Raw genomic sequence first — 27648 nt, 5'->3', positions numbered from 1 at the left:
CTGCAAGCAGTTCACATCATTTATCCATCTAATAAAGCAAGCTAATACAGATAAATGAACTACACAAGTAATCAAAGTACCAGAGTCTTGCAGATGATTCAATGGATCATTGCAAGCATCAACTGATGCTTGAACAAGCATCATCACACACCGAGGCCAAGCTCTGTATGATGCACACACCACACACGGAGAGCAACGAGTGAGGCACAGACATGAAACAACATCTCTCACAAGCAATTGATGAGCATGTGATCATCAGGGTTGCTAGCACTGGTTACAGATGGCTACAACCAAGCATATTAACAGTAATTAGCCAGCTACTGAAGAATTACAACCAAGCTATAACTGAATAAACAGATACAGAATTAATGACTTTATAATTGTATCCAGAAGCACATCAAAGGCATGATGTACCACTAAATCAAGTTACCCAAAGAGAGCACACATCACTCATCACTGGATAGTACTGTTAAGCAAATAACAATACTCAATTGAGCATGTTCATGAAATCAAGCACAAGATATAGCACACCGGAGCAACGGCACTTGCCAAAGGCAAGGATCATGCACAAGCCGAGAGGCAAGTGGAGGTATCCACGGGAGAGGCGAGGAGCAAGATAGCAGCAGCGGTAACAAGTAAAAATTGAGCACAACACCACAGGTAAGCTCATGAGCTAGGGCTCATGAATTGCAACGACGAAGCGATAAAGAAGAACGAGCACGGCGCAGAAGCTAGGAATAATGGCGAGCAGCATACACGGAGACGGCATCACGGCAACGAGCACACGCGCATCCATGGCTAGCACATCGGTAAGAGCGCAGCGAGCAGGCACAGCAACACGAGCACGGCGGCATAGGCGCGAGGCTAGCAAGGCGCAACGGCGAGCGCATCCGCACGGCAAGCTTCTCTACGGGGAGAGTAGGCCGGTGGCGAGCTAGTCGAACGAGAACGAAGGAGAGAGAGAAGGAGGCGGTAAGAACTTACAAGCCGGGCGAAGCGAGAGACGCGCAACCATGGCGGCACGGCGGCACACGCCGGGCTAGCGGCGGCGCCGAGCCAAGCCGGGCCAGGCCATCAACCCGCCGCAACGGCCGCTTCATCACGGCGGCGTCACGGCGCCGGGGACGCCGGTGAATGGCGGATCTCCACGGATCCGGGCGACGGAGGCTCGGTAGGGTTGGGGGCGAGCAGGAACGGCGGCGAACGCCAAATCGACGCGGACCCGAGAGATGCGCCGTCGAGCGGAGGCTCGATTGACACCGACCTCGCCGACGGGAAGGGCCGGTGGCGGTCGGATTAGGGGCGGCGGCGGCGAGGCGACCGCGGCATCGCGAGAGGACGAGGGGGATTAGGGTTCTACGCGGGGCGAAAGGGGCGAGTGGGCCGACCGAGCCCAAGTGTGGCTCGGGTTAGGGTTAACCCCACCGGGCCACCCACGACGAGTGGGCCCGGGGGTAAATGTGTCATTTCACATTTTAAATAAACAAGAAACTTTGAAAATACATAGAAAATGATTCAAAGCTCTAAAAAAATAATTAAAAATATGAAAATAGATCAGCATAAAATTCTCTATCATAAAAAAATACAAAAGAGAGTTTTTGAAGACAATTAAGAAAAAGTCTTCATTTGATGATTTAAATAATCATTTAAATCACACATAAAATTTTCAATAATAAAAAAATAAGTCCATTAATGCATTTGGACTTCAAAAACACCTTGACAACATTTCAAGGTTGTATTTACACTAAATATAGTATCTCCAAATCTATCTTAGTATTAACCTCTCATAAAATAACAACGACATCGGAAGGGGGGAACAAACCCTAAAACTGGAATCGTGCATAATTGCTTCTTTAACCATTGCCCTTATCGGACAATGATGCTATTTTTCAGAACCAGAGGACAAGGGTCAGTCCACACCATCCAACTGCAAAACTTTGCGGTGTTCGAGCAAGTTCATCACTTGCTCATGTCATTTGAGTACTTTTATCAAATTACTTGCAAAGTACTATGGTTATCACGATTGCATAAAAACCAAAACCACTACTTTCATAACTATGAATATGACTATGTGGTGGGCAATGGAACCATGGATTGTGTTGATATGGTGGAGGTTCCATTGCAAGGGTTAATATCCATCTAGGATTAAACAACAAATGTCGCCGAGTGATTCTTGTGCCGTAATACCCGTGTTAACCATAAGATCCGGAGTGGGACGGAGTAGTCAAAAGTGTTTCCACCTCTCGTTCATCAACGGATGCGCTTACCGTAGCGAGTTGTGTCTTGCGGAGTAACTTGAGGGTGGGGAGCCCCTTCTAATTCCCCACGGTATAGCCGTTGCTTACCGTAGCGGTTGCTCGCTAGCGGAACAACTTGAGGGTGGGGATCCCCTTCTAATTCCCCACGGTAATGTGGTCTATGATGGGTTGCAGCTACCGGCGAAGGAGTTTGGTTAACGAGTCCCAAACCGTTGTCGTGGTCGGGGTCCACCCTGAAATTACGGGAATAATGGGACCGACGAGGACCCAGGGTCGGGGTATGCAACAAAGGGTGGGTGTTCGAGGTAGCGGAGGAACATGATTGGCTAGACCTTATACCGGGCCTCACACCAAAGGAAGTGTGGACGGGAAAGCTACCCGGTTGGCACCAAGGTTAAGATCTCTTATGGGTAAAGCAACACACCTCTGCAGAGTGTAAAGAACTGTGACCTGTCACTCCCTGTTCCGGGATTGAGGATGTAGTGACCTCACCCGGTAGGGTGCCGATCTCTGTGCTTTATTGTGCTAGTCCCTGGATCAATCGCTAGCACACACAGTTTAAGATGTAATACCAAGAAACAAAGGTCTTTATTACATTCGCATGATCCAGAGTTACATAATAACTTACAACTTTGCATAGCACAAGGCTAGCATAACATCGGAGATTACAACGAAATAAAGACGAGCATGGAGTCCTTCGTCTTCATGTGCCACGAGCGAGCATGTTGAGGATAGACCCGTAACCCTAATCATCGTAACTCACTCGTCTATCAAAATCGCAACGGTAAAGTTACAGCCAAAAACATTTGGTCAATACTTTGAATGTATTGGCAAGATGTCACTATTTAGTGGACACAAATGGCGCCTAATACCTACATGTATATTTGGCTGGTGGAGTTTAGGCTCTTTGCAGAAAAGCGGTCATTTTCCCTATCTTTTTGCAAACAACATTTTTCTTTGAAAATATATCACCTAAGAGCATGAACCCAGGTTCTCATCACACTGGCTCACCAGGGATAGACACCAGACGATCCAGCTACTTACTTTACTACCCAAGTTTCCCACAAAGTTTTATTATGAAATTGGGATGAGAGAGATCTTTCAACAGCTCCAGGTCCAGTTGCTCAAAGTTGTCCGTAACCGGGGACACGGCTAAGTACTTAGTTTTTACACTCTGCAGAGGTTTGTACACTTTACCCGCACGACTTAGTCAGCCCCTTTTCCACCATGATGCTCATTTTGCTCAAATGGTTGGGAGAAGACTAAGACGAGACAATTTTCGGAAGTAAGGCCACTGAGCCCTCTGGACGGACCCGTACCAACCTACACATCTACATCTGCTGGTCACGTCGGGACAGGACCCTACAACCTACTTAGTCAAGACAGAGCCCATATGACATGCGGCTGTACAAGAAGCTACTAAACATGAAACCTGTCCAATCCATTTTGTTCCTGGGCGGCGGACCCCACCAATTTTCACCGTGCAGACGCTCCACTCGTACCAATCCGCCCAGGTGTTTCATTCATCAAGTTGTTTTCATTTATAACAAAAATATATTTTCTTCATCTCATCTCATCATGATATCCCAACCACGTATCTAGTAGCATGGCTAAGCAAAACTACTTACGATGGCAACCTAAGGAAAACTAGAGGAATCCTAAGACTATAAGATCAGATAGCATAGCATATATACTCTTTACTTGAAAACATCCTACACATGCAAATTCTACTAAGTAAAAACTACATGCATAGAAAACATTAGGACATGAGTGATACTTGCCTTTTTGGTAAGTTGTAGAGCGTTCTCTTTGTCTCGGCATTACACGTAACTCTCGGTACTATCTATAAGATAAAATAACACAACATAAACACACATTCCAACAGAAACAAAATCAAGAAAGGCAAACAAACTATTTTGAAAGATTTGTTATGGTTTGGTTTTAGTATTTTATATCTTTTATGGCTCAATGTGAAAGTGGGAAAAGGACATTTCGGATGGCTAGGCAGGAACGGATCAAGATTAAGTGTGCAAATATTCTGGTGGATAGCTATGACTCCTAAGAATAATTTTTGCAACAGAATTTATGCCCAAAATAATTATAGAATTAAATATATGGTGAACATACTCAAATTCGCTTCTTTAAATTTGAATGTTGAAAAGATATTTCAAAACTCAAATTTTATTGTTTCATTGTATTCTACGCATTTGTATGAATCCAAGGGTATATTATTTTATAATTTTGGATGCTTATTGTTGTTCTATAATTTTTACAAGATTAAATATTTCGCGGACTTTTAATAAAAAGCCGTTAGAAAAAGTTGTTCGGGTGAAAACGCTTTCTACATGAAAGTTGTAGAGTATTTAATTACAAACTTAACAACAGAGAAATCATCTAAAATGGAGCCCTAGATCATTTGTTATGAAATTTTAAAGTTAGCTTTCAGCTAGCACAATAGACATTTGAACTGATATATACTAGATTGCTAGATTGCTGTTCACGTGCGCGTGGCAAGGGCTGGACCGGTTAAGTCTATAAACAATCGTTAGATCAATATCTAATAGCATACGGTGCACTGGTGAACCACGTGAAAGATCCTAACGGCTGATGGGTGGATGACTTACAGGGCCGCGTTTGGTCGTGGAAGGTCGATGGCCTCTTGGCTGTTGTGTTCCCTGACGACGGCGAACAAGACGACGGAGTGCGGATGACGTGCGGCAGGTGACGGCAGTCTCGGGGGCGTCCTTGGCGCTCTCCAGATGACCGTGACGTTCGTCCCTCAACAAGGCGACGGCATGGCTTCGGCGGCAACGGAGAAACAGAATCAAAACGGCGCAAAATCATGTCTTAGGGGTAGATGACGGTAAGAGGAACTCACGAAAACAAATGGAATAGAGCTAAAGATCAACGTACGTGGCGTACCGGTCCGATGAACTTCGATGACGTCATGGCCAACAGCGGCAACATCATGCCCAACCATATCCTGGAGGTAGCCCTCGACTAGGAACGTCTTCTGATGCAAGGAATCGACAAGATTTTCACCGTGGATGACAAGATTTGATGATGAACTCGATTTTATGAGTGAGGTTGGCATGGTTGGTACGAGTTGTACAGAGTCTCTCTCGAAAAAGTTTGATAAATAAGAAGATGGAGACGAATGAGAGACACATGGTGCTTCTCTTAGTTCTCATTGATATTGTCAGAGAAGAGAGATCGGGAGGTGTATGCCGACGGGCGGCATTCGGGGCGCCGGTTTGGTTTGGGATTTTAAGACAATAAATTGGGAAAATAATTGTCTGAACGGAACGTCCATCTAATTAGGAGTAAATTTCATATTGAACTCGAGAAGAAACGGCAAAGCAATTAATGGGGAATCGAAGAGGAAGAGGTAGTTGCTATGGAGCCTGTAACCTGTGCTCATGTACGTGAGCTGAAGGAAGAAGAGGAGCGACGCTCTGCTCGTGTCCGTCAGGCTTGAGATGGGCCTAAATAGCTGAGTGGCCCATGTTAGTTTGGCTCGTTTTTTTTTTCCTGATTTTTTTTTTCATAACTTTTCTTTTGGGTCTTTAAATTGATTCAAATGAAATCTGAGAAATTTGTAGAACTTAAAATAAACTTTTAGGACATCCAATAAAACTATATTGTCCAACTAAATAAAAATATTAAATGGTTTATGCCCTTTGGCCTATATGGCTACTTGGCAATATTTTGCAAAGTCAATTAAAATCTTTATGGTTTCAAAATCTTAAAAATAGAAATATGTTGGTTTAAAAATACTTTGAAATCCAAAGGTTTTATGAAATCTCTATTTTGGAAAATACTTATACATGCAAAACAAATAGTTTAATTCCTTGTGAAATTTCAATCAAGTCAACCATCAAGCACATAATTTTATTTTTATTTGACATTCCAAAATTACGAAAATTTTGGGATGTGACAGACTACCACCCTTAAAAGAAATCTCGTCCCGAGATTTGAGAAGGCTAGACAGAAATATGGGTTTGGCATATGTCGGGTGGGCTACCACCCTTAAAAGAAACTTTTGTAGGTACTCTCACGTCTTAGGTTTAGGCTAAACTCGTCTTGGGTATGACTTAGAATGCACTGGGTCATCTATTGTACTTTATTACCAATAGGTTGGTGTCTATTCACATAGCTTGATCTTCTTCACTTCTCAAGATGGCTTGTGTATTGCTTCCTTGATCTCGTTAGGGTTATGTTCTAGATAGGATGGGTTTCAATCTACTTTTGACATTGTACGTTCACTCTTTGGGCCAACCAGAAGGCCAAGATGAGTAGGCTTCAGGATACTTCTTGTTGGCATCTTTGAAAGTCTTCCACTACACTTCAAAACTCAGCTAGTGGTTGTCCTCACCGTATTCCTACGCTTGGAAACACTTGCCCAATACTATGGAGGATACAAAACTATCTCCCTAAGGTTTAAGCTTATCAACGTCGTCTCTCTTATAGGTATGTCTCTCTAGATTTGTAAAGCCAGCAATACAAGAGCGAATAATAAAAGTAGTAGGAATGGTGATCAATCCATCCTGCACCCAGATCATTACTCTGTACATGGTTTATTGAATCTCGCATTCTAACACTTGGTCAACCTCACAAGTTTGATAAAAAAAATCCATGGAAAATTGAATCAATATTATCATCCCCATTATTGAACTGTTTTGAAAACATTCTAGCGACTTCCTTAACTAGGGTTTTGCGTATCTCACGTTCCGCGCTTCTCCATCTTGATTGGGAACATCAAGGTTGGTTTGGCTAATGTGGTCTTCATGGCGGTTTGCCGAGAAAGCACTTGTTAGGTTGGGTGTAGATGAGAATTGATAGAAAGGTCTAAAGAAGATTTCCTACCCAAACCCATCAGATCAATGCAAATCATCTTACAAACAACATCTAACAAGCATCAAGCAATATATTTTCAAATACAAACAAACTAGTATGGTCTTACCTCAATTTGGTAAGATCAATACTTTGTTACTTTATCGTTGGTTCGCTAAAAGAGAACTAATGGTGGTCTAGTCTATTTCTATATTGGATACATCAAGTTTCTATTCTAATCCTTCGGTGTATCTTCGTGTGTTGTGTAGTCTGCATCGAAGTCTTCCTTCAAGTTCTTCATTGGTCTTCCATGAAACACTTCTTGCGGAGTCGAAGAATATCACATGAAGCATCAGTCCCTCACTTCAGATACAAGGTCATCATCTCTACTTCCTTGATGGATTTCATAAGGTAGGTCATCTAAGGAAAGAGGAAAACACTTTTGAAGTTGGAGTAGGTAAGAATACTAGAAATTCACAAAGCAACCTCTTTTTAATAGGAATATGATTAGATAGATTTTTTTAAAATCCTAGGGTCTTCCTATTTCTAATCCAATCCTAGGGTCACGAACCTAAGGGCAACACAGTGCTCTGATACCATCTGTAGTGACCTCACCCGGTAGGGTGCCGATCTCTGTGCTTTATTGTGCTAGTCCCTGGATCAATCGCTAGCACACACAGTTTAAGATGTAATACCAAGAAACAAAGGTCTTTATTACATTCGCATGATCCAGAGTTACATAATAACTTACAACTTTGCATAGCACAAGGCTAGCATAACATCAGAGATTACAACGAAATAAAGACAGCATGGAGTCCTTCGTCTTCATGTGCCACAGGCGAGCATGTTGAGGATAGACCCGTAACCCTAATCATCGTAACTCACTCGTCTATCAAAATCTGCAACAGGTAAAGTTACAGCCAAAAACATTTGGTCAATACTTTGAATGTATTGGCAAGATGTCACTATTTAGTGGACACAAATGGCGCCTAATACCTACATGTATATTTGGCTGGTGGAGTTTAGGCTCTTTGCAGAAAAGCGGTCATTTTCCCTATCTTTTTGCAAACAACATTTTTCTTTGAAAATATATCACCTAAGAGCATGAACCCAGGTTCTCATCACACTGGCTCACCAGGGATAGACACCAGACGATCCAACTACTTACTTTACTACCCAAGTTTCCCACAAAGTTTTATTATGAAATTGGGATGAGAGAGATCTTTCAACAGCTCCAGGTCCAGTTGCTCAAAGTTGTCCGTAACCGGGGACACGGCTAAGTACTTAGTTTTTACACTCTGCAGAGGTTTGTACACTTTACCCGCACGACTTAGTCAGCCCCTTTTCCACCATGATGCTCATTTTGCTCAAATGGTTGGGAGAAGACTAAGACGAGACAATTTTCGGAAGTAAGGCCCTGAGCCCTCTGGACGGACCCGTACCAACCTACACATCTACATCTGCTGGTCACGTCGGGACAGGACCCTACAACCTACTTAGTCAAGACAGAGCCCATATGACATGCGGCTGTACAAGAAGCTACTAAACATGAAACCTGTCCAATCCCTTTTGTTCCTGGGCGGCGGACCCCACCAATTTTCACCGTGCAGACGCTCCACTCGTACCAATCCGCCCAGGTGTTTCATTCATCAAGTTGTTTTCATTTATAACAAAAATATATTTTCTTCATCTCATCTCATCATGATATCCCAACCACGTATCTAGTAGCATGGCTAAGCAAAACTACTTACGATGGCAACCTAAGGAAAACTAGAGGAATCCTAAGACTATAAGATCAGATAGCATAGCATATATACTCTTTACTTGAAAACATCCTACACATGCAAATTCTACTAAGTAAAAACTACATGCATAGAAAACATTAGGACATGAGTGACACTTGCCTTTTTGGTAAGTTGTAGAGCGTTCCCTTTGTCTCGGCATTACACGTAACTCTCGGTACTATCTATAAGATAAAATAACACAACATAAACACACATTCCAACAGAAACAAAATCAAGAAAGGCAAACAAACTATTTTGAAAGATTTGTTATGGTTTGGTTTTAGTATTTTATATCTTTTATGGCTCAATGTGAAAGTGGGAAAAGGACATTTCGGATGGCTAGGCAGGAACGGATCAAGATTAAGTGTGCAAATATTCGGGTGGATAGCTATGACTCCTAAGAATAATTTTTGCAACAGAATTTATGCCCAAAATAATTATAGAATTAAATATATGGTGAACATACTCAAATTCGCTTCTTTAAATTTGAATGTTGAAAAGATATTTCAAAACTCAAATTTTATTGTTTCATTGTATTCTACGCATTTGTATGAATCCAAGGGTATATTATTTTATAATTTTGGATGCTTATTGTTGTTCTATAATTTTTACAAGATTAAATATTTCGCGGACTTTTAATAAAAAGCCGTCAGAAAAAGTTGTTCGGGTGAAAACGCTTTCTACATGAAAGTTGTAGAGTATTTAATTACAAACTTAACAACAGAGAAATCATCTAAAATGGAGCCCTAGATCATTTGTTATGAAATTTTAAAGTTAGCTTTCAGCTAGCACAATAGACATTTGAACTGATATATACTAGATTGCTAGATTGCTGTTCACGTGCGCGTGGCAAGGGCTGGACCGGTTAAGTCTATAAACAATCGTTAGATCAATATCTAATAGCATACGGTGCACTGGTGAACCACGTGAAAGATCCTAACGGCTGATGGGTGGATGACTTACAGGGCCGCGTTTGGTCGTGGAAGGTCGATGGCCTCTTGGCTGTTGTGTTCCCTGACGACGGCGAACAAGACGACGGAGTGCGGATGACGTGCGGCAGGTGACGGCAGTCTCGGGGGCGTCCTTGGCGCTCTCCAGATGACCGTGACGTTCGTCCCTCAACAAGGCGACGGCATGGCTTCGGCGGCAACGGAGAAACAGAATCAAAACGGCGCAAAATCATGTCTTAGGGGTAGATGACGGTAAGAGGAACTCACGAAAACAAATGGAATAGAGCTAAAGATCAACGTACGTGGCGTACCGGTCCGATGAACTTCGATGACGTCATGGCCAACAGCGGCAACATCATGCCCAACCATATCCTGGAGGTAGCCCTCGACTAGGAACGTCTTCTGATGCAAGGAATCGACAAGATTTTCACCGTGGATGACAAGATTTGATGATGAACTCGATTTTATGAGTGAGGTTGGCATGGTTGGTACGAGTTGTACAGAGTCTCTCTCGAAAAAGTTTGATAAATAAGAAGATGGAGACGAATGAGAGACACATGGTGCTTCTCTTAGTTCTCATTGATATTGTCAGAGAAGAGAGATCGGGAGGTGTATGCCGACGGGCGGCATTCGGGGCGCCGGTTTGGTTTGGGATTTTAAGACAATAAATTGGGAAAATAATTGTCTGAACGGAACGTCCATCTAATTAGGAGTAAATTTCATATTGAACTCGAGAAGAAACGGCAAAGCAATTAATGGGGAATCGAAGAGGAAGAGGTAGTTGCTATGGAGCCTGTAACCTGTGCTCATGTACGTGAGCTGAAGAAGAGGAGCGACGCTCTGCTCGTGTCCGTCAGGCTTGAGATGGGCCTAAATAGCTGAGTGGCCCATGTTAGTTTGGCTCGTTTTTTTTTTCCTGATTTTTTTTTTCATAACTTTTCTTTTGGGTCTTTAAATTGATTCAAATGAAATCTGAGAAATTTGTAGAACTTAAAATAAACTTTTAGGACATCCAATAAAACTATATTGTCCAACTAAATAAAAATATTAAATGGTTTATGCCCTTTGGCCTATATGGCTACTTGGCAATATTTTGCAAAGTCAATTAAAATCTTTATGGTTTCAAAATCTTAAAAATAGAAATATGTTGGTTTAAAAATACTTTGAAATCCAAAGGTTTTATGAAATCTCTATTTTGGAAAATACTTATACATGCAAAACAAATAGTTTAATTCCTTGTGAAATTTCAATCAAGTCAACCATCAAGCACATAATTTTATTTTTATTTGACATTCCAAAATTACGAAAATTTTGGGATGTGACAGAGGAACTGCGAACGCGGCCGGAAAGGAGCTCCATGAAGTTCTAGTAAACCGGTGAAGGCTGACGGACATAGCTCTTTGAAATAAAAGCAATCTCTTGAAGAAATGTTTATCAAAACTTGCATTGATATTAGACTTTCCGGTCTAATATCGTAGCTAGTGCATTAAACACCTCTTATCTATAATGAACTTGTTGAGTACGCTCGTACGCATACCACTCTTAAATCCCATGCTTAGATTGTCTGAATCGTCTGGAGGAGGACTACGACAACAATGAAGGAGCCGAGATCATCGGCTACGAAGAACCAGACCTCTCAGGAGGAGTTGAAGGCGTAGACTACCTCATCGTCTACGGATCCGGAGAGGCTTCCGGAGGAGAACAAGTCTAGGGAAATCCGCTAGTAGTAGTAACCGAGCAGCCTGAACTCTTAGTATTTAGCTGCTCGATGGAATAAATGTTTATTTTAATGAAACTCTGGTATTATAAGATAAGTTGGGTTCACCTCGAACCCAGGAGTATTCCTCTTAGGACCCAAGAGGAGCTCCAAGACGACATGTGTATGTTAATTGTAATAATATGTGAATGAGTTATGGACCCTGCTATGTTCTGTTGTACTACTCGAGGGATGTAATATTTGCGGAATGGTACTTCGTGAATGTTATATCAACGACCGGCATACTACAACATGCAGGTGGTATGCGGGGTCACCACGAGTTGGTATCGTAGCAAAAGCTTTGACCTTAGGTTGGAACCTAGTAAATGGGACTAAAACGTTAGGAGTCAAATAGGATTAGTAAAGAATTCTCTAAAAATATGGTGTATATTCAATTGAGAATACAACAACCATATCTTTTAGTGCCATAATTCTTTATTATCTCTATTATGATGCATTATTACTAATCTCATAATCTTTCTATTTCTACAGCCAACATGGCAAGTTCACGACCGGGAAGAAACGTGAAAGTTATGGATTCCACACTGAACGAGTACCAAGGAGGACTGGCGGATATCCTACGAGCCATGTTACTAGAATTTGGGTGCGATCCCCAGATTCCAGTAAAGAAATACATGTTCTATGATGGTCCGGTGTTGGCCAAGTGCAGGGTAGGATTGCGACTTCCCGAATCTTTGGGAATGAGCGTAGTCATGCCAGACTGGGAAGCAAGGACAACCAATACAGCTTACCATATAGCTGTTATGAGAGCCATAACCGATATTCGGGAGCATAAGACGAAAGAGCTTATGGGTTCCGAATTCACACACATTCCTCATATGGAGGAGGACAATGATCCCATGCTGAACCATTTCAAATATGCCAAAAGCAAACCAGCCGAAGCAGCCAAATACATGGACAATAGCCGTAACTTCATATCATTACTCTTTCAGTTGAATCATCATATGATAGGAGCAATTGATACGATGCTTGAGGAATTCACAGAACCAAAGGAGGAGAGTAGGGGGAAAGAACCTATGGAGAATGTGGTGCACACACCAGTTTATTCAGCTGGTGATTACATCAGTATTGATCCACTTGCATGTGAACCTACACCTGTTACACCTGGGAACTATCTGGGTAGTTCCTATGGGGGATACGAAGGCGGAGAGGAATCCGGAAACAACCAGCGTTCCGAGACTCCTATCGAGAATTCTAGGGGTTGGCGTTGGGGATCGGATACGGGAACTCATAGTACCACCGCGTATTATGATGGAGAGATGAATGATGACGCAACAACCCAGAACCAGAACTATCCTAGTAATGAAGGAGTGGATGGAGGATATCCGACACAAGTTGAGTCGGGTATGAGTTTTGGTAACCCTTATGGTGGGGCTACAGGAGAGTACACCCGATGGGTGGACTATGATGCACTCAACGATCAGTTTGTGAACACTGATTTCTCCTTAGGATCATCATCCGATTCGGATTACAAGCCAACGGGGAGACCTTATGTTCCAGGGTCTATCAGGAGGACGACACGTTCGACCGGATGGAAGCCTGGAATGTACCAGGAGTGAAGATCGACTAGAGTCCACCAAGGGAGGCGAGGCTATAATACACAAGTACCACGTGTATTATAGTTTGTAATATTTGTATAAATTTGTACATATACTTTAATAAGTGAGTTTGCATACTCACATCGACTTGAGTATTGTAATAAGACCACTTATGTATGTATATACAGTGGTATATGTTTTGTATGATTTGGATTTGCTTCTTGATTTCCATTGCGTGACTAGTTCTCGTACACAATGTTGAGCTCGTAAAACTTGTGCATGGAGTAACTATGAGTATCATCTTGTGTTGCGTAACTAGGGGGTTATGTCGGGAACGTTAGGAGACGAGATCGAAGCACGGCGCATGGAGCGCGAAGCAAAACAAAAGGAAGAGGCTGAGGGTGCAGCCAGAGATCAGTTTCCACCACCACCACCACCCATGACGCAACAGAATTTCATTCAGTACATGTAGATGGTGGAAGAGAGACAACGTGTCACGTTGGAGCAGCAGAACAAATTCTTTCAGGATTTGTTGCAGCAAAACAGGGTAGAGAGACCCGAGAATCGTGGAGTCACCTTAGCGGACTTCCAGAACACCAAGCCCATATCTTTTGCATACGCGCCCGAGCCAATGGACGCGGAAGACTGGCTCATGGACACTGAGCTAAAGCTCAACACAGTTGGATGTAATGACCAGGAGAAGGTTCGTTATGCTACACATCTGTTGTGTGGACCCGCCGCATCATGGTGGGATAACATTGTAGCCGTTTATCCGGCTGGAAAGGTATTCACATGGGAGGAGTTCGCAAGGAAATTCAGGGAATCCAATGTCCCTGAAAGTATAGTGGAGCTGAAGCGTCGAGAATTTGAAAGTCTCGAGCGTAAGGACAAGGCAATCCCGACCTATGTCGTGGAGTTCTCTAAATCGTCCCGGTATGCTCGTTGAAGAAGTCAACACCGAGGACAAGAAGAAAAAGAGATTTCGAGGGGGTTAAGTCCCCGGTTCAAGGTACAGACTCCGTATGATGAGAGCGACGGAGTTTCAAGAGTTGGTGGATGCAGCCATCACTCTAGAAGATGATTTCAAACAGTTGCAAGAGGAGAAGAGGAAGAAGGCCAAGTTTGAGCCTAAGAGGTTTGTTAGTAACAAGCCCAATACCAGCTTGAGTTTCAAGCCAAGATACAACAACAACAGCAACAACAACAGCAACTACTACGGTAGTAGGAGGAACCAAGCGTTTCAGACTGCAAACCAGATTGTCTGTCGCATTTGTGGATTCCGAGGTCATACCTCGAAGGATTGCAAGAAACCAAAGATTATATGCTTTGGTTGTCGCCAGGAGGGGCACATGCTGAAGGACTGCCCCAAGAGAAACACTGGAGGAGGTCAATCTGGAGGAGGAGGAAATCGAGGAAACACCGGAGGGAGCTGGAAGAATAAGAAGCCCTTCGGCAAGCTGAACTGTACTAGTCTGGAGGAGGTGGTCAACTCCGATCAGGCGGTGATAGGTACGCTCCAGATACTCACTCATCCTGGCAAAGTACTTTTTGATACCGGTGCAACTACATCATTCATTTCTCAACAATTCATCATCAAACATGGGATTAGTTGCACTAAGTTAGATACACCCATAACCATACTTTCTGCGGGGGGACGATAGTAGTAACCCATGCCAAACAAAAACAAGTCATTATGATCAATAAGTGCGCGTTTGACGCGGACTTTGTTCATTTTACCGATGAAGGACATTGATGTCATTCTTGGTATGAACTGGTTGGAAGCTAATGGAGCATTGATCGATTGTGTGAGCAAGACGGTGTCTTTGAAAAGCCCCGATGGAAGTAGAATGATCTACCAAGGAGACAAACATACCCAGATCGAAGTTGAGCTACAGCTGAACATCATGAAAGAGGTGAAGTTAGAGGATATACCTGTAGTAAATGAATTCCAGGATGTGTTTCCTCGGAATTACCTGGTATGCCACCGGATAGGGAAATAGAATTCACTATCGACCTAATCCCGAGGAACAGCTCCGATTGCCAAAGCACCATATAAGATGGGGCCTAAGGAGTTGAAAGAACTTAAGGAGCAACTGGATGACTTAGAACAAAAGGGATTCATTCAAGAGAGTGTTTCACCATGGGGATCACCTCGTGATCTTCGTAGATAAAAGAGATGGAGGAAGAAGGATGTGCGGAGACTACGAGAATCTAAACAACGTCACAATCAAGAACAAGTATCCACTTCCAAGAATACAAGATCTATTTGATCAAGTTAGAGGAGCGGGAGTCTTTTCCAAGATTGATCTAAGATCCGGTTATCACCAGATAAAGATCAAGAAGGAAGACGTTCCGAAAACAGCCTTTGTTTCGAGGTACGGACATCATGAGTATCTCGTAGTACCTTTTGGATTAACCAATGCCCCAAAGCAATATTCATGAATCTCATGAATAAGATCTTCATGCCATATCTAGACAAGTTTGTCATCGTATTTATCGATGATATTCCGATATATTCCAAGAACAAAGCGTAACATGCCGAACATTTGAGGTTAGTGTTGCAAACACTAAGGGAACATCAACTTTATGCCAAATTTAGTAAGTGTGAATTTTGGCTAGATCAAGTGGAATTTCTTGGTCATGTCATTAGCAAAGATGGAATCGCTGTCAACCCGAGTAAGGTAGCAGCAGTTCTAGAATGGGAAGCACCAAAGACTGTCAAGGAGATCCGAGGATTCCTAGGAATGGCAGGATATTACCGGAGGTTCATTGAAGGATTCTCCAAAATAGCAGGACCAATGACGAAGCTGTTAAGGAAGAATACACCATTTGTGTGGTCAGAGGAGTGTGAAAAAGAGCTTTCAAACTCTAAAAGAGAAACTCACCACAGCACCGGTGTTAGCAGTTCCGGAAGTTGGCAAGGATTACACCGTATACTGTGACGCATCCAAGCATGGATTGGGTTGTGTACTCATGCAAGATCGGAAAGTGATATCTTATGGATCGAGGCAACTCAGACCTCATGAAGTGAATTATCCAACACATGACTTAGAATTAGCAGCAGTCGTATTTGCACTCAAAACTTGGAGACATTTTCTCTATGGAGCTAAGTGTGAGCTCTATATAGATCACAAGAGTCTCAAATATTTCTTCACTCAGAAGGAACTCAACATGAGGCAGAAAAGATGGCTAGAATTGATCAAGGATTATGATCTGACAATCAATTACACACCAGGGAAGGCTAATGTTGTAGCAGATGCCCCGAGTAGGAAGAGTACCTGGAGGAGTGGAACAAGAAATATCACCGGAGTTGAGGAAAGAAATAAGTCAAGCCCAAATACAACTTTGGGAGAAGGAAGCCCATGAAGGATTATCGGCGTTACAAGTAGCCGATGAGTTGAATGTCAACCTGAAGAATGAGATAATGATGGGTCAAATGGACGATCCATTCATAGTGGAGGAGATGAGAAGAATAGATGAGGGAAGACCATCAGAATTTCATCGTGAAGAATCTGGATCATTATGGTTCCAGAAGAGAATTTGTGTTCCGGATATTGCTGAAATCAAGGAAGTAATACTCCGGGAAGCCCATCAAACACCATACTCTATTCATCCGGGAAGTACGAAGATGTACATGGATCTAAAGGAGCTATTCTGGTGGAATAACATGAAGAGGGAGATAGCACAATATGTGGCGGAATGCCATACCTGCCAAAGAGTGAAAGCAGAACACCAGAGTCCGGCAGGGAAGTAACAACCTTTACCTATTCCAGAGTGGAAATGGGAGGAGATAGGAATGGATTTCATCACCGGACTACCCATGACCAACAAAAAGAAGGACATGATATGGGTAATCGTGGACCGGTTGACGAAAAGTGCACACTTTTTAGCGGTAAACCAGCAGGATAAAGGAGAGAAACTTATCGATCTTTACATCAAAGAGATCGTGAGTAAGCATGGAGTGCCTAAGAAAATAGTATCGGATCGAGGGTCCATGTTCACATCAGCATTCTGGAAGCAACTTCACGAAGCTTTAGGATCCAAGTTGGACTATAGTACCGCTTATCATCACCAGACCGGTGGACAAACCGAGAGAACCAACCAGATCTTAGAGGATATGCTTAGGGCTTGTGCCCTAGACTTCGGAGGATCATGGGAGGAGCACTTACCACTAGCAGAGTTTTCATACAATAATAGTTATCAAAGTAGCATCAAGATGGCACCATTTGAAGCTCTCTATGGAAGAAAGTGTAGATCACCGATATGTTGGTATGAAGCCGGAGCAAGTAAGGAGTTCAATCCTGATTATGTCAAGGAAAAACAACACATCATTGATATTATAAGAGACAGGCTCAAGATAGCCCAAAGTCGGCAAAAGAGTTATGCTGGTCAGAAGAGGAGAACATGGGAGCCACGAGTTGGAGACATGGTATATCTTAAGGTAAGCCCGATGAAAGGACTTCAGAGATTCGGAGTAAAAGGAAAGTTGAGCCCTAGATACATCGGACCTTTCAAGATACTGAGTCAGAACCGAGGTTTAGCCTTTGAATTGGATCTACCGGGAAGGCTAGCACAAGTTCACAATGTATTCCATGTGTCGCAACTCAGGAAATGTTTAAAGACCCCAGATGAGCCAATATCACATGCTGAGCTCGAGTTACAACCAGATTTGACTTACATCGAGAAACCAGCCAAGATTCTCGAGGAAAGCTGGAAACAACTCAGAAATAAAGCTATCAAATACCGCAAGATACAATGGAAGCATCATCCCGAGAGGGAAGCCACCCGGGAAAAGGAAGAAGACTCGAGGAAAACATACCCCGAACTGTTCGGGTATTACAACCACAACTTCGGGACGAAGTTTTCTTTAAGGGGAAAGGCTGTAATATCCCAGGTTTAGAGACGATCGAGGGGTAGATTTTAGAAAGGGATGTGCATTGCATTGTAATTTACGGGGAAATTTCGCGCTTTTAAACAAAAATCGCATCGAAGGGGAACAAGTTTCTCTCTCGACACCTTACGTGGTTAGGGTTTCGAGAGTGCGACAAACTTGCAACTCACCTAACTAAATTAGGGTTTTGAGAAGAGAGGAGAGTATTGCATTACAACTTAAGTTGCATGATTGAATTCAAAATTAAGTTGCATGATTGAATTCAAACTTAAAGTTGAATTTGAATTTCAAATTCAAACATCAAATTGTTATCTCATAATTCAAACTTGAGATAATTCAATAAACAATTATAAGTAATTAGGAATATAAATAGTAAAACAACTATATAAAACTCATTAAGGAAAATTGGAGCTTTATTGATAATCACACACATAATACATTGTCTTTACAATATTCAGAATTGAATTATTGAATTACAACACATTACAAGAATTGAAGAAATAGAAAAATTAAAAGGAAAAATTACAAGTTATCTAAATATCCTAATACTACAAGAACATCTTCACTTGATCTTGGACTTGATGATCTTCCGGATCATCTTGATCAATTCTTGATCCCCGCACACAAACACAAAGAAAATAAAACAAGTGTTATGCCAAGTGGCATAGCCACTTGGCAAGGTTAGCAAAGAAATGAATAGGGAGGATATGCACGAGGATCGGTCGAGCCGATCCTTTCAAAGACCAAGTGCACAAGCACTTGCACACACACACAACCAGGCAACGACACAAGGCTTTGTGCATGCATAACAACACACACAAGCCCGGGGAGTCACCAAAATGGTGCCAGGCTCGACTGTCGACCAGAGAGAGCAAGGGAGAAGCATATATAACCTTTTTTGAGCCAAACCCTAGCTGTTCATCGGCAACAACTCCACAAGGGTAAGCACACCAAGAACATCAAGAACAGGTGAACAGCTAGAGCTGTCTCACCTATTCCCCATCACCAGAAATCAACCAAGCATCACCAGCAAGTCAGGAGGAGCAGGGCAAGCAAACCAAAATCACCAGAAGAAATCCTCTACACCAACAACCTTTCTAGGAGCTGGAGTGAGGTATACCACACAAGAGCCTGAGCAAGATCATATCTTGCTCATACTTAAGCATGCTTGCATCACAGGAGCACAGAAGGGTAGAAAACCCCGGGTGTATCATCATTTGGTTACTAAACCAATTGGTGCCAGCAAGTACAACCAAGGCTAAAAGGAAAATAAACCAGGGAACACTGGTTTTGACAACACAGTGTCAAAACCAGAGAAATCCAAGCATGGATTTACTCCTTGCAGCCATTCGGAATCACAAAGCACCTATTGACCTAGCTAAACCATCAGATTGACAGGCAACATGTGCCTATCCTAATTTTCAACATCAAGGCTACTGGAAATTCACTAAGTGACTAGCCAGTGAGCATCTATCCATCACAGAAAGCCACCAAATAGGGGAGCCATCCCAGGGCAGCACATGAATACTGCCAGGATCACCTCAACCACTTAACCAATTCCAACAAAGAAGCCATGCACAGATATCATCACCCAGTAGGGTTCAAAAGGAGGGCTAGGGTACACAACCAAGTGTTGGCATCCATCTAGCCCTAATAAATTCATTGAAATGATCATCACTGCAAGCAGTTCACATCATTTATCCATCTAATAAAGCAAGCTAATACGTGATAAATGAACTACACAAGTAATCAAAGTACCGTAGTCTTGCGAGATGATCCAATGGATCATTGCAAGCATCAACTGATGCTTGAACAAGCATCATCACACACCAGGCCAAGCCTGTATGATGCACACACCACACACAGAGAGCAACAGTGAGGCACAGACATGAAACAACATCTCTCACAAGCAATTGATGAGCATGTGATCATCAGGGTTGCTAGCACTGGTTACAGATGGCTACAACCAAGCATATTAACAGTAATTAGCCAGCTACTGAAGAATTACAACCAAGCTATAACTGAATAAACAGATACAGAATTAATGACTTTATAATTGTATCCAGAAGCACATCAAAGGCATGATGTACCACTAAATCAAGTTACCCAAAGAGAGCACACATCACTCATCACTGGATAGTACTGTTAAGCCAATAACAATAATCAATTGAGCATGTTCATGAAATCAAGCACAAGATATAGCACACCAGGGCACTGGCACTTGCCAAAGGCAAGGATCATGCACAAGCCAGAGGCAAGTGGAGGTATCCACAGGAGAGGCAGGAGCAAGATAGCAGCAGCAGTAACAAGTAAAAATTGAGCACAACACCACAGTAAGCTCATGAGCTAGGGCTCATGAATTGCAACAAGAATCGATAAAGAAGAACAAAGACAACGCAGAAGCTAGGAATAATGGCAGCAAGCATACACAGAGCAGCATCACAGAGCAACAGCACACGCGCATCCATGGCTAGCACAGCGAAGAAGAGCGCAGCGAGAAGACACGAGCAACACAGAGCACAGCAGCATAGGCGCAGGCTAGCAAGGCGCAACAGCAGCGCATCTGCACGGCAAGCTTCTCTACAGGGAGAGTAGGCCGGTGGCGGAGCTAGTCGAACAGGAACAGAAGGAGAGAGAGAAGGAGGCGGTAAGAACTTACAAGCCAGGCGAACGCAGACGCGCAACCATGGCGGCACGGCGGCACACGCCGGGCTAGCGGCGGCGCCGGGCCAAGCCGTGGGCAGGCCATCACCCCTCCGCAACGACCGCTTCATCACGGCGGCGTCACGGCGCCGGGGACGCCGGTGAATGGCGGATCTCCACGGATCCAGGCGACGGAGGCGCAGAGAGGGTTGGGGGCGAGCAGGAACGGCGGCGAACGCCAAATCGACGCGGACCCAGAGATGCGCCGTCGAGCGGAGGCTCGATTGACACCGACCTCGCCGACGGGAAGGGCCGGTGGCGGTCGGATTAGGGGCGGCGGCGGCGAGGCGACCGCAAGCATCGCGAGAGGACGAGGGGGATTAGGGTTCTACGCGGGCGAGAAAGGGACGAGTGGGCCGACCGAGCCCAAGTGTGGCTCGGGTTAGGGTTAACCCCACTGGGCCACCCTGACAGGTGGGCCCAGGGGTAAATGTGTCATTTCACATTTTAAATAAACAAGAAACTTTGAAAATACATAGAAAATGATTCAAAGCTCTAAAAAAATAATTAAAAATATGAAAATAGATCAGCATAAAATTTTCTATCATAAAAAAATACAAAAGAGAGTTTTTGAAGACAATTAAGAAAAAGTCTTCATTTGATGATTTAAATAATCATTTAAATCACACATAAAATTTTCAATAATAAAAAAATAAGTCCATTAATGCATTTGGACTTCAAAAACACCTTGACAACATTTCAAGGTTGTATTTACACTAAATATAGTATCTCCAAATCTATCTTAGTATTAACCTCTGATACGTCTCCGACGTATCGATAATTTCTTATGTTCTATGCCATATTATTGATGATACCTACATGTTTTATGCACACTTTATGTCATATTAGTGCATTTTCTGGAACTAACCTATTAACAAGATGCCGAAGTGCCGCTCTCGTTTTCTCGCTGTTTTTGGTTTCGTAAATCCTAGTAACGAAATATTCTCGGAATTGGACGAAACGAAGACCCAGTGGCCCTATTTTTCCACGGAGCTTCCAGAAGACCGAAGAACACACGAAGTGGGGCCACGAGGTGGCCAAGCTATAGGGCGGCGCGGCCCAAGCCCCGGCCGCGCCGACCTATAGCGTGGGCCCCTCGTGACGCCCCCTGACCTGCCCTTCCGCCTACTTAAAGCCTCCGTCGCGAAACCCCCGATGCGAAAAACCACGATACGGAAAACCCTACCGAGACGCCGTCGCCGCCGATCCCATCTCGGGGGATTCTGGAGATCTCCTCCGGCACCCCGCCGGAGAGGGGATTCATCTCCCGGAGGACTCTACACCGCCATGGTCGCCTCCGGAGTGATGAGTGAGTAGTTCACCCCCGGACTATGGGTCCATAGCAGTAGCTAGATGGTTGTCTTCTCCTCATTGTGCTTCATTGTTGGATCTTGTGAGCTGCCTAACATGATCAAGATCATCTATCCGTAATTCTATATGTTGTGTTTGTCGGGATCCGATGGATAGAGAATACCATGTCATGTTAATTATCAAGTTATTATACATGTGTTGTTTATGATCTTGCATGCTCTCCGTTTCTAGTAGAGGCTCGGCCAAGTTTTTACTTTTAACTCCAAGAGGGAGTACTTATGCTCGATAGTGGGTTCATGCCTCGCATTGACACCGGGACGAGTGACGTAAAGTTCTAAGGTTGTGTTGTGCCGTTGCCACTAGGGATAAAACATTGGCGCTATGTCCGAGGATGTAGTTGTTGATTACATTACGCACCATACTTAATGCAATTGTCTCGTTGTTTAGCAACTTAATACCGGAGGGGGTTCGGATGATAACCTCGAAGGTGGACTTTTTAGGCATAGATGCAGCTTGGATGGCGGTCTATGTACTTTGTCGTAATGCCCAATTAAATCTCACTATACTTATCATGTCATGTATGTGCATTGTTATGCCCTCTCTATTTGTCAATTGCCCGACCGTAATTTGTTCACCCAACATGCTTTTATCTTATGGGAGAGACACCTCTAGTGAACTCGTGGACCCCGGTCCATTCTTTAATACCGAAATACAAATCTGTTGCAATACTTGTTTTTACTATTTTCTCTGCAAACAATCATCTTCCACACAATACGGTTAATCCTTTGTTACAGCAAGCCGGTGAGATTGACAACCTCACCGTTTCGTTGGGGCAAAGTACTTTGGTTGTGTTGTGCAGGTTCCACGTTGGCGCCGGAATCTCCGGTGTTGCGCCGCACTACATCCCGCCGCCATCAACCTTCAACGTGCTTCTTGGCTCCTCCCGGTTCGATAAACCTTGGTTTCTTTCCGAGGGAAAACTTGCCGCTGTGCGCATCATACCTTCCTCTTGGGGTTGCCCAACGAACGTGTGAAATACACGCCATCAAGCTCTTTTTCCGGCGCCGTTGCCGGGGAGATCAAGACACGCCGCAAGGGGAGTCTCCACTTCTCAATCTCTTTACTTTGTTTTTGTCTTGCTTTATTTTATTTACTACTTTGTTTGCTGCACTTATATCAAAACACAAAAAAATTAGTTGCTAGCTTTACTTTATTTGCTATCTTGTTTGCTATATCAAAAACACAAAAAAATTAGTTACTTGCATTTACTTTACTTATTTCATCATGTTTCCTTTTGATTTTACCGCAAAGAACATACCGGTAGGACAAGGGTCTATAGTTGGGAGGAACAATATAGAAGAATTTTTCACCCATGTTAGTACCGTTGAAGATTTTGAAGATAGACACTTGGTAGACCTTGCTCCCACTTATGAAATTGCTGCTCGCCGCTTTAGTTCGCCCGTTGGAAACTAAATTTGTTAATCTCAATCCTATAATCCAACACATGTTTCTTACACTTGGTGATATGGAAGAGGGGGAAAAGAAAGATTTTGTTTTAGAAACCCTTCTTAGAGAATTTGGTGGTCTAGCAAGAGAAGCTAGGAAGGTCTTTGCTAAATTTAATATGCTTGGTTCTCATACTAATTTTGTTAGTCTCCTTGAAAAGATGGACATGGATAGAATAAGATACACTAATAATATTAATGATGGTGGGGAGATCAAAGCACCCATACCATGTAAACTCCTAGCTATGAATGATGCACTAGAACATAACTATGCTTGGCTTGTTCCCGAAAATTTGTTCGATGAGAGTAGCAAGCCCAAGACTAATGAAAAGGGAGACGCTGAAACTTATGTATCTAATATACTATGCATGGTTGAGAAAACTCCAAACCCCGCTGTAGGTGCACCACCCTTCGATGTTACTTGAGTTACACTTTCTGCGCCTAGCTGAAAGGCGTTAAAGAAAAGCGCTTATGGGAGACAACCCATGTTTTTACTCCAGTATTTTTATTTTATATTTGTGTCTTGGAAGTTGTTTACTACTGTAGCAACCTCTCCTTATCTTAGTTTTGATGTTTTGTTGTGCCAAGTAAAGTCTTTGATAGAAAAGTAAGTACTAGATTTGGATTACTGCGCAGTTCCAGATTTCTTTGCTGTCACGAATCTGGGTCTATCTCCCTTTAGGTAGCTCAGAAAATTACGCCAATTTACGAGCATGATCCTCAGATATGTACGAGACTTTCATTCAATTTGAGCATTTTCGTTTGAGCAAGTCTGGTGGCCTAATAAAATCCATCTTTACGGACTGTTCTGTTTTGACAGATTCTGTCTTTTATTTCGCATTGCCTCTTTTGCTATGTTGGATGAATTTCTTTGATCCACTAATGTCCAAGTAGCTTTATGCAATGTCCAGAAGTGTTAAGAATGATTGTGTCACCTCTGAACATGTGAATTTTTATTATGCACTAACCCTCTAATGAGTTGTTTCGAGTTTGGTGTGGAGGAAGTTTTCAAGGATCAAGAGAGGAGTATGATGCAATATGATCAAGGAGAGTGAAAGCTCTAAGCTTGGGGATGCCCCGGTGGTTCACCCCTGCATATATTAAGAAGACTCAAGCGTCTAAGCTTGGGGATGCCCAAGGCATCCCCTTCTTCATCGACAACATTATCAGGTTCCTCCCCCGAAACTATATTTTTATTCGGCCACATCTTATGTACTTTGCTTGGAGCGTCGGTTTGTTTTTGTTTTTTGTTTTGTTTGAATAAAATGGATCCTAGCATTCACTTTATGGGAGAGAGACACGCTCCGTTGTTGCATATGGACAAATATGTCCTTAGGCTCTACTCATAGTATTCATGGCGAAGTTCTTCTTCGTTAAATTGTTATATGGTTGGAATTGGAAAATGATACATGTAGTAACTCTAAAATGTCTTGGATAATTTGATACTTGGCAATTGTTGTGCTCATGTTTAAGCTCTTGCATCATATACTTTGCACCCATTAATGAAGAAATACTTAGAGCTTGCTAATTTGGTTTGCATATTTGGTTTCTCTAGAGTCTAGATAACATCTAGTATTGAGTTTTGAACAACAAGGAAGACGGTATGGAGTCTTATAATGTTTACCATATGTCTTTTATGTGAGTTTTGCTGTACCGTTCATCCTTGTGTTTGTTTCAAATAACCTTGCTAGCCTAAACCTTGTATCGAGAGGGAATACTTCTCATGCATCCAAAATACTTGAGCCAACCACTATGCCATTTGTGTCCACCATACCTACCTACTACATGGTATTTATCCGCCATTCCAAAGTAAATTGCTTGAGTGCTACCTTTAAAATTCCATCATTCACCTTTGCAATATATAGCTCATGGGACAAATAGCTTAAAAACTATTGTGGTATTGAATATGTACTTATGCACTTTATCTCTTATTAAGTTGCTTGTTGAGCGATAACCATGTTTCGGGGACGCCATCAACTATTCTTTGTTGGATATCATGTGAGTTGCTATGCATGTCCGTCTTGTCTCGAAGCAAGAGAGATCTACCACCTTCATGGTTGGAGCATGCATGTTGTTAGAGAAGAACTTTGGGCCGCTAACTAAAGCCATGATTCATGGTGGAAGTTTCAGTTTGGACATATATCCTCAATCTCATATGAGAATAATAATTGTTGCCACATGCTTATGCATTAAAGAGGAGTCCATTATCTCGTTGTCCATGTTGTCCCGGTATGGATGTCTAAGTTGAGAATAATCAAAAGCGAGAAATCCAAAATGCGAGCTTTCTCCTTAGACCTTTGTACAGAGCGGCATGGAGGTACCCCATTGTGACACTTGGTCAAAACATGTGCATTGCAAAGATCCGGTAGTCCAAGTTAATTAGGACAAGGTGCGGGCACTATTAGTATACTATGCATGAGACTTGCAACTTGTAAGATATAACTTTCATAACTCATATGCTTTATTACTACCGTTGACAAAATTGTTTCATGTTTTCAAAATAAAAGCTCTAGCACAAATATAGCAATCGATGCTTTCCTCTTTGAAGGACCATTCTCTTTACTTTTATGTTGAGTCAGCTTCACCTATTTCTCTCCACCTCAAGAAGCAAACACTTGTGTGAACCGTGCATTGATTCCTACATACTTGCATATTGTACTTGTTATATTACTCTATGTTGACTATTATCCATGAGATATACATGTTACAAGTTGAAAGCAACCGCTGAAACTTAATCTTCCTTTGTGTTGCTTCAATACCTTTACTTTGATTTATTGCTTTATGAGTTAACTCTTATGCAAGACTTATTAATACTTGTCTTGAAGTACTATTCATGAAAAGTCTTTGCTATATGATTCACCCGTTTACTCATGTCATCACCATTGTTTTGATCGCTGCATCCACTACATATGTTTACAAATAGTATGGTCAAGGTTATGATGGCATATCACTTCAGAAATTATCTTTGTTATCGTTTTACCCGCTCGGGACGAGCGTAACTAAGCTTGGGGATGCTTGATACGTCTCCGACGTATCGATAATTTCTTATGTTCTATGCCATATTATTGATGATACCTACATGTTTTATGCACACTTTATGTCATATTAGTGCATTTTCCGGAACTAACCTATTAACAAGATGCCGAAGTGCCGCTCTCGTTTTCTCGCTGTTTTTGGTTTCGTAAATCCTAGTAACGAAATATTCTCGAATTGGACGAAACGAAGACCCGTGGCCCTATTTTTCCACGGAGCTTCCGAAGACCGAAGAACACACGAAGTGGGGCCACGAGGTGGCCAAGCTATAGGGCGGCGCGGCCCAAGCCCCGGCCGCGCCGACCTATAGCGTGGGCCCCTCGTGACGCCCCTTGACCTCGCCCTTCCGCCTACTTAAAGCCTCCGTCGCGAAACCCCCGATGCGAAAAACCACGATACGGAAAACCCTACCGAGACGCCGTCGCCGCCGATCCCATCTCGGGGATTCTCGGAGATCTCCTCCGGCACCCCGCCGGAGAGGGGATTCATCTCCCGGAGGACTCTACACCGCCATGGTCGCCTCCGGAGTGATGAGTGAGTAGTTCACCCCTGGACTATGGGTCCATAGCAGTAGCTAGATGGTTGTCTTCTCCTCATTGTGCTTCATTGTTGGATCTTGTGAGCTGCCTAACATGATCAAGATCATCTATCTCGTAATTCTATATGTTGTGTTTGTCGGGATCCGATGGATAGAGAATACCATGTCATGTTAATTATCAAGTTATTATACATGTGTTGTTTATGATCTTGCATGCTCTCCGTTTCTAGTAGAGGCTCGGCCAAGTTTTTACTTTTAACTCCAAGAGGGAGTACTTATGCTCGATAGTGGGTTCATGCCCGCATTGACACCTGGGACGAGTGACGAAAGTTCTAAGGTTGTGTTGTGCTGTTGCCACTAGGGATAAAACATTGGCGCTATGTCCGAGGATGTAGTTGTTGATTACATTACGCACCATACTTAATGCAATTGTCCGTTGTTTAGCAACTTAATACCGGAGGGGGTTCGGATGATAACCCGAAGGTGGACTTTTTAGGCATAGATGCAGCTTGGATGGCGGTCTATGT

The sequence above is a fragment of the Lolium rigidum genome, chromosome 5, assembly GCF_022539505.1.
Source record: "Lolium rigidum isolate FL_2022 chromosome 5, APGP_CSIRO_Lrig_0.1, whole genome shotgun sequence".
In the NCBI taxonomy this organism is placed as follows: domain Eukaryota; kingdom Viridiplantae; phylum Streptophyta; class Magnoliopsida; order Poales; family Poaceae; genus Lolium; species Lolium rigidum.
This window is presented reverse-complemented; position numbering follows the sequence as displayed.